Source organism: Babylonia areolata, chromosome 14 (assembly GCF_041734735.1).
Source record: "Babylonia areolata isolate BAREFJ2019XMU chromosome 14, ASM4173473v1, whole genome shotgun sequence".
Lineage (NCBI taxonomy): Eukaryota > Metazoa > Mollusca > Gastropoda > Neogastropoda > Buccinidae > Babylonia > Babylonia areolata.
Window position 1 is genome coordinate 3,880,903 of NC_134889.1, and position 6,673 is coordinate 3,887,575.

The following is a 6,673-nucleotide window of genomic DNA, read 5'->3' on the forward strand; positions in this document are numbered from 1 at the left end:
ATACAGCTTGTGCGTGAAACAGGTTTTGAAGCAAACATAGCGCTTGGTTACAATTGTAATGTGATTTCATATATGTATGTATGTATGAATGAATGAATGAAAATATTTCTACAGTTCGATTGATTAATCGATGTATATATTGATTAATTTCTTTATTTTGGCTGAATTATTTACATAAAGCTTTCTTTTTCGCAGACTGTTCCAATCGTGCCTTTAACACTTTTAACAGTTTTTCCTCTTGTGCTTTCCCTCGTCGCTGTGTCACCACAGTCCACATGTAAAACAGAGGGTTGAGGGCAGCACTGAGAGGTGACATGAACACCACCAGGGTTCCATGGACCTTGTCTGACACAGTGACACCACCTGCTGACATCACCGTGACCAGACCGAATGAAATCCAGCAAACAGCAGACGTGACAGACACTTTTCTCATCAGGTGGACCGAGGAATACACTGTCCTCATTGTGGGTTCCAATGTAATTATGTACTTTGGTGTGAGTTTGCAGGTGACAATTTGGTCAGCTACAATTATTATGCTGAGGATGAAATTAATTACAACGTTAACATTGAACCACCTGAACACTTGATTAGACCCGTAACGCTGAAATAAAGCCAGACGACATAGACCTGACTGGCCAGAGAGGCCCCAGTGTGACAGTCCAGGAAGAAATGGTATTATAGACATTAAGATTCCAAACAACCAAATTATCACACAGACTAAAGGAACTGAACACTTATTAAAAGCCCACACGTTGTTTGGGAAATAAAGAATGACACCATTAATCAAAGTGATAGTCGCAGTGACAAAAACAGACACCTGAATGGACACAAAGAAATGAAAACCAATTACCTTACATGTCACACTTTCGGTCCATGCCTTTTCAGACTGGATGTAGTCTCCACGAAATATGCTATTTGCTACCAAAACAATGCCAATGTGAATTCCCATACATATATCAGCGAAATGTAGATGTGCAAAGGCCTTTAGAAAACCCCGTCCAAACAGTCCTGAAACAGAAAATGAAGACAGAAGGGAAACCAAACTGCCCACAACAGCAAAAACACACACAGTCCAGAAGAAATAGTTGTGTAGTTCTGATGGAATCAATGTTTGACATGAAGGAAGCACAACCTGAGGTGCTACACATCTTATTGTGCTTGTTTGTTTGGGAAGTATATTCTCACAGCAAATCCTATAATCCGACGAGAAAATTGTTTTCAAATGACGTGACCTTGAAAACAAATCCAAAGGAAAGTTTATCAGTTGATTCTCTCTTATGTCTAATTCAATCAATGCAGGCATGTTCTTGAAGCCTTTAACTCCTATGGTTTTTATCACAGAAACAGACACATTGACATATTTAACATAGGGTAAATAAACAGATACTTCCTTGCTAAGCATGGTAAGATACGTGTTAGACAAGTCCGCTCGTTTCAAAGAATAATGAATATGCTTCAAGAGTGTACTTGTAATCTCCAGTAGAGGGTTATTTGCCAAAGATAAAATTCTCAAGCTTTGCAGCCTAAGAAAGACGGCCATATCAAGTGAACTCAGGTGGTTGTTGGTAAGAATGATGGACTGCAAGTTGGCGAGATTCACACCTGAGACATTGTGTAGGGAACAATTAGACAGACTCAGGTAAACAAGGTGTACATTTTTCGTGAAATCTGTCAGTGTCATTCCTGACGTTGATGCATCAACGAAGCGAAGTAAAGTGAAGAAATAACTGGGGAATTTTTTATCACACCAGAAAGAATGACCTTGACACAGACATCCCTCCGGACAGGTCATGTCACACATCAGTTCATCATCCCGCTGGGGGCATTGACTCCAACCGTCACACAGGTGATGTTCATGGACACAGACTTCAGAATCTCTACACTGGTAGTGGTAAGGACAATCAGCTGTCTCACAACCTTGTTCATCTTCCCCATAAACACAATCAGAAAACCCATTGCATCGAGTGTAGACAGGAAGACAGTACAGCCACTCAGCAGTGCAACGATAATGAGTGTCGGGACAAGAGTCCTCAGCTTTCATCTCCTGCTGAGTAAAGTAACCTGTACCATCTAAGTTGATGTGAAATCGTTCCCTCTTGATGTCCTCTCTGAATGGAAAATGTAACGTGTCTTCTGTTGGACAAGCGATTTCATCAGAATCATCCAGACAGTCGGAATATTCATTGCAACGTTGGCTGTGCAGTATGCACTGAGCGTTGGAACACAGGAAACCGTTACATGAAGACAGTTCACAGAAAGACTCGTCACTGTTGTCTGGGCAGTCTTGTCTGAAGTTGCACACGAAAGTGTAATGCAGTTCTGTCATGTCATCGTCACATGTAAACATGCTATGTGAATCTTTTACGACCATTGAAGGTGGAGCCATGAAATAGTTCTGTTTGTAACTAACATTCGTAAACATGTGAGGCTGTACGTTCCTTGCATTTCCACAGTTGGTTTGCATGTTGGAAAACAAAAATCCGTGTGACAGTTGTTTTCCTGGACAAAGAAACAGAACCTGGCGTGTACTTGTGAGGACAGACTGTGACGAACGTAGATGATGAATCATAGTTTTGGAAGGGGCATGTCTGAGTGATGGTGCGTTTATTTCACAGAGTGATTCATAGCAGATAATCTTTTCGAGCTTTGAGTGAGAGGAAATTACCATGGAAGGAAAGTCTACACTTTGGATCATCCTTGAAGGATGGTATGAAGGCTTCACTCGAACGTGGTTCATTTTGTAGATCAGTGTTCCGTCAGACCATTTGGGAAACTTGCTGTATGTGAAAGGTACTGTGTCCCAACCTGTTGTGTATCCTAAGCATAATTCAAACTTGTTGAAGTATTTGAAAAAATGAGAAAGATGTTCACGTTCCTGTTTTGTCTTTATTGAAGCCAGTTTCCCACCCCTACTTCTGCACTTAAAAAGCCACCAGTTATGACTGTTCCGTTTGTCTGATGTGACAAGTTTAAGACATTTATCATGTGAAGCCACCAGACCCTGACAGTCAGGACTGCTGAAGGGACAGTGTTCTGTTTCATCCTGACCATTTTCACACTCTGTCTTCAGGTTGCAGTTTAGATGATCCTGGAAATCAGAATAACTGGCCACAGAACAATTAAACAAACCACTTGGCAACTTACGGGGCTGTGCACTGCCAGAAGCTGATGAAAAATATAGTTTCATATTCTGATTCTGTTTTTTGGCACAAAGTTCAATGTAAAGGGATGATGTAAGGAAGACTTCAGCTTGTGGGAACTGGTGAATGTGCCAAATATGTTCATTTTCTGGAGTTGGGTTTATGTTTCGGTACTTCAGTGATGAGTGCAGGTGACTATTTTGATAATCCGCATAGTACAGCTGCTGTACACTGATCATTAAGGTGTGCCCATTGGGTGCCTTCAGCTCTTCACTGAAAACCATATTTGGTTTAAGCAAGGGCAAATTCAATCCCACATTTGGTGCTATCAAATATCCAGTATATTTCAAAATATATTTCTTAATAAAGTCATGATGTTTCGTTTCCACAATGCTCATGTTAACAAGGGGAGTGTTGCTATGATCCACATAAATGAAATATTGATGTGGTTGAACAAATACTTCTTTAAGGCTGTGATACATGCACAGCACTTTAAAGAGACCCATGTAGTAATTCAAATATGTTTGCCAGTAACGGGTATCACACCAATATGACAAGCGCTGCAAATGAACCTGCACACGCGTGTCTCGTGAAAACCTGATTTGCATTCTGCAGAAAGACGAGGAATCACCACACACACCATACACTACTCCTTTCGAGTACATTGGCTTGTTGTTTTCACAGTCTGAGACGTTAACCTGTTGGATCGTGTACTTTGTTGTGTTATGATTCACAAAGTATTCTATACCTGGACATACGGCCCTGAGTGACGTGGATTTGGTGCTGGCGTTGTTCAGGACCACGTGATCTGTGATCACAGAGATAAACAGTTTCAGATTTTTCAAGGAGGCGTCACTGCGTTTGGACAAATCCATATACGCTACACCAATCTGCTAGGCAGATGCCTGACTGCAGTGTAACCCAACGCGCTTGTCCAGCCTTGAGTGCATGCTTATGTATTTGTGTACCTATCAGAGTGGATTTCCTTTTACATGATTTTGCCTGAAGACAACATTTTATTGCCATGGGTTCTTTTCCAGTGTGCCAAGTGCGTGCTGCACACGGGACCTCGGTTTATCGTCTCATCCGAAAGACTAGACGCTCAATTTGATTTTCCAGTCAAACTTGGGAGAAAGGGCAAGAAATGAATCCAGCCCACACCCTCACGGACTCTCTGTATGGACAGCTGAGTGTCTTTCCACTTTGCCACCCTCCTCACTCTCTCCATACGAACGGCGAAAGAGACGACGTTAACAGCGTTTCACCCCAATTACCACCATCAAAATATTACAAGCGGAAGGCTCTTACACTGAAGAGGAGAATGTTGACAAAGAATACCACAATTCTGACGACGCAAGCTAAAGGTTGGGTCATTCAGACACCCACTGGACATCCGAGGGGTCTGTGTAGAGGAGAAGAGAGGACTGGCCGTACTGAGTGAGTTAACACAACACCACATTAGTGCAGTTTCTGCTTCAGGTTGATAGACAGATGATTCGACACTCCGGGCCGAGCGGCACTGCATGTTGAAAACTAAGTGGAAAGGTGTCAAGATGAGACGGACAGTTTCAGTTTCAGTTTCAGTAGCTCAAGGAGGCGTCACTGCGTTCGGACAAATCCATATACGCTACACGACATCTGCCAAGCAGAAAGTGAAGAAGCGTTAAGCTCTGCCTGTTTGCCAGAGAACTACACGTAGAGATTCGCACAAAAATGGACAAAAAATACGATGGCACTGCACGTTTATTCCAATTGCAATAAAAACAAAATCTGTCAGGATGGCCGAGCGGTCCAAGGCGCTGCGTTCAGGTCGCAGTCTGGTTCTCCAGGCGTGGATTCGAATCCCACTTCTGACAACTTGCGCTGCTGTGCACAAAGGCGCCAAGTTGTGCGAGGCCAACAGGACTGCTGCAGCTGTTCAGAAGAGGCAGGCCAGAAAGTCACGGGCAAACAAGCTCCCTGACAATGATATGCCTGTCTTTGTCTGCCCCAACTGTCAGCGAACATTTCGTGCGCAGATTGGACTATTCAGCCATCTGCGCATTCACAGATAGATTCATGAGCATCCTCCCCCCTACCCCACCACCACCCTCCCCCCATCCCCCAGCTGGATGACAACGATGGTCATCATCGATCTCTCGATGGACACACCACCAAAAACAAACTGACTAAAGGAACAGCTGTAAAACATCAACTGTTCTGTTGCCCTTTGTCCTCAATGTGTGATTAATACCACCATTACGCTTCTCAACCCAGATCCACGATACGCAGCCATAACGGGTCTTGGTTTCCCTCCGTTCTAGAGTGCAGGCCACAGAGAGCCATTGATGTCAGGCTGCCATGTAGCCACACACCAGAGAAGGCCCTGCATTACACCTGAGTTATTCACAGATGTTCAGTGGTACCTGTACTCATTCAACATACACAGGATATATGCATGGAGCTTCCAATGCTACCCTGTCCATCACATGACAATCGCAATTAATCTGTCGACACCAAGATCCTAACACAAATTTTCCACATACGTAGAAATGGGGGAAACTAAAAAAAAAAAAAAAAAAAAAAAACAGCTCAAAATTAGAGCAGACTGACAAGCATAATCTGGGATTCTTTTGAAAGAAATATTTTTGTTCATTGTCAAAATGATGATGATAATAACGGTGATGTTGATGGTGATGGTGGCAGTAACGATGGTTGTGGTAGTGGTGGTGGTATTAATGCAGGTATACTAATCTCCTTGGTTTCAGATAGACAGACAGACAGACTACTCTTTACTCAACAGGTTCTTTCATAATTTTTCTCCCAGCATCAACTCGACTTGAGATACACCTCCAGTCTTGGATTGGAAATACGAGCAGTACTCCCAGAGACCTATCCCTAAAATGGATTACGTGGAATTGTATGGTCCAAGACTATCTCCCAATATCAACCCACAGTTGCCTATGCTCCAATCTGCAGGTTAGAACCGGAAACAATTCATCCAAAACCTCCAGGACCAAACGTGGGCAGAGGAGCAAGAGGATAAGACGTGTACTCTGCCTTCAGAATGACCATTTTCAGCCAAGTGATTTGTTTGAATGAATCAAATTAAACTGGTCAGAGTGACAAATCGCCGTGGATTGTGAAGATGTGTTATTAAGATGGACTGGACTTTATGTGAAATAATCATTGAACACGTGTGATTTCAGTAATAGCGCAAGGTACGTGGTTGGCTGTGAGGGGCTCCTCTCACCACCAAGCAGTCTCATGCTCATTGATAATATATGTGCAGAAGAATCAGCATTTAGTATCTTGTTTATATAGAATATTATTTGGCTTTATGCGCAACATGCGTTACTAATCAGCATTTTGTGGTTTTGTAAAACTGTTTAGAAATAAACTCGTTACATGGCCTGAGCGTTATCATCCAAAGCATGTACAACTGATCAATCTTTAGATCAAGTACACAACATGAAAACACTTTCCATTCCGGAAATGATGTTTTGACCTGGATCCACGATCAGACATCTCCATCCCGGAAATGACGTTTTAGC

At 42.7% G+C, this 6,673-nt stretch overlaps 1 non-coding gene across 1 annotated transcript; it reads left to right on the forward strand.

Moving 5' to 3' along the window:
• Window positions 1-4,912: 4,912 nt before the first annotated feature.
• Window positions 4,913-4,996, forward strand: Trnal-cag (transfer RNA leucine (anticodon CAG)). Its single transcript has one exon. It is a non-coding gene; the product is annotated as a tRNA-Leu (tRNA).
• Window positions 4,997-6,673: the final 1,677 nt, after the last annotated feature.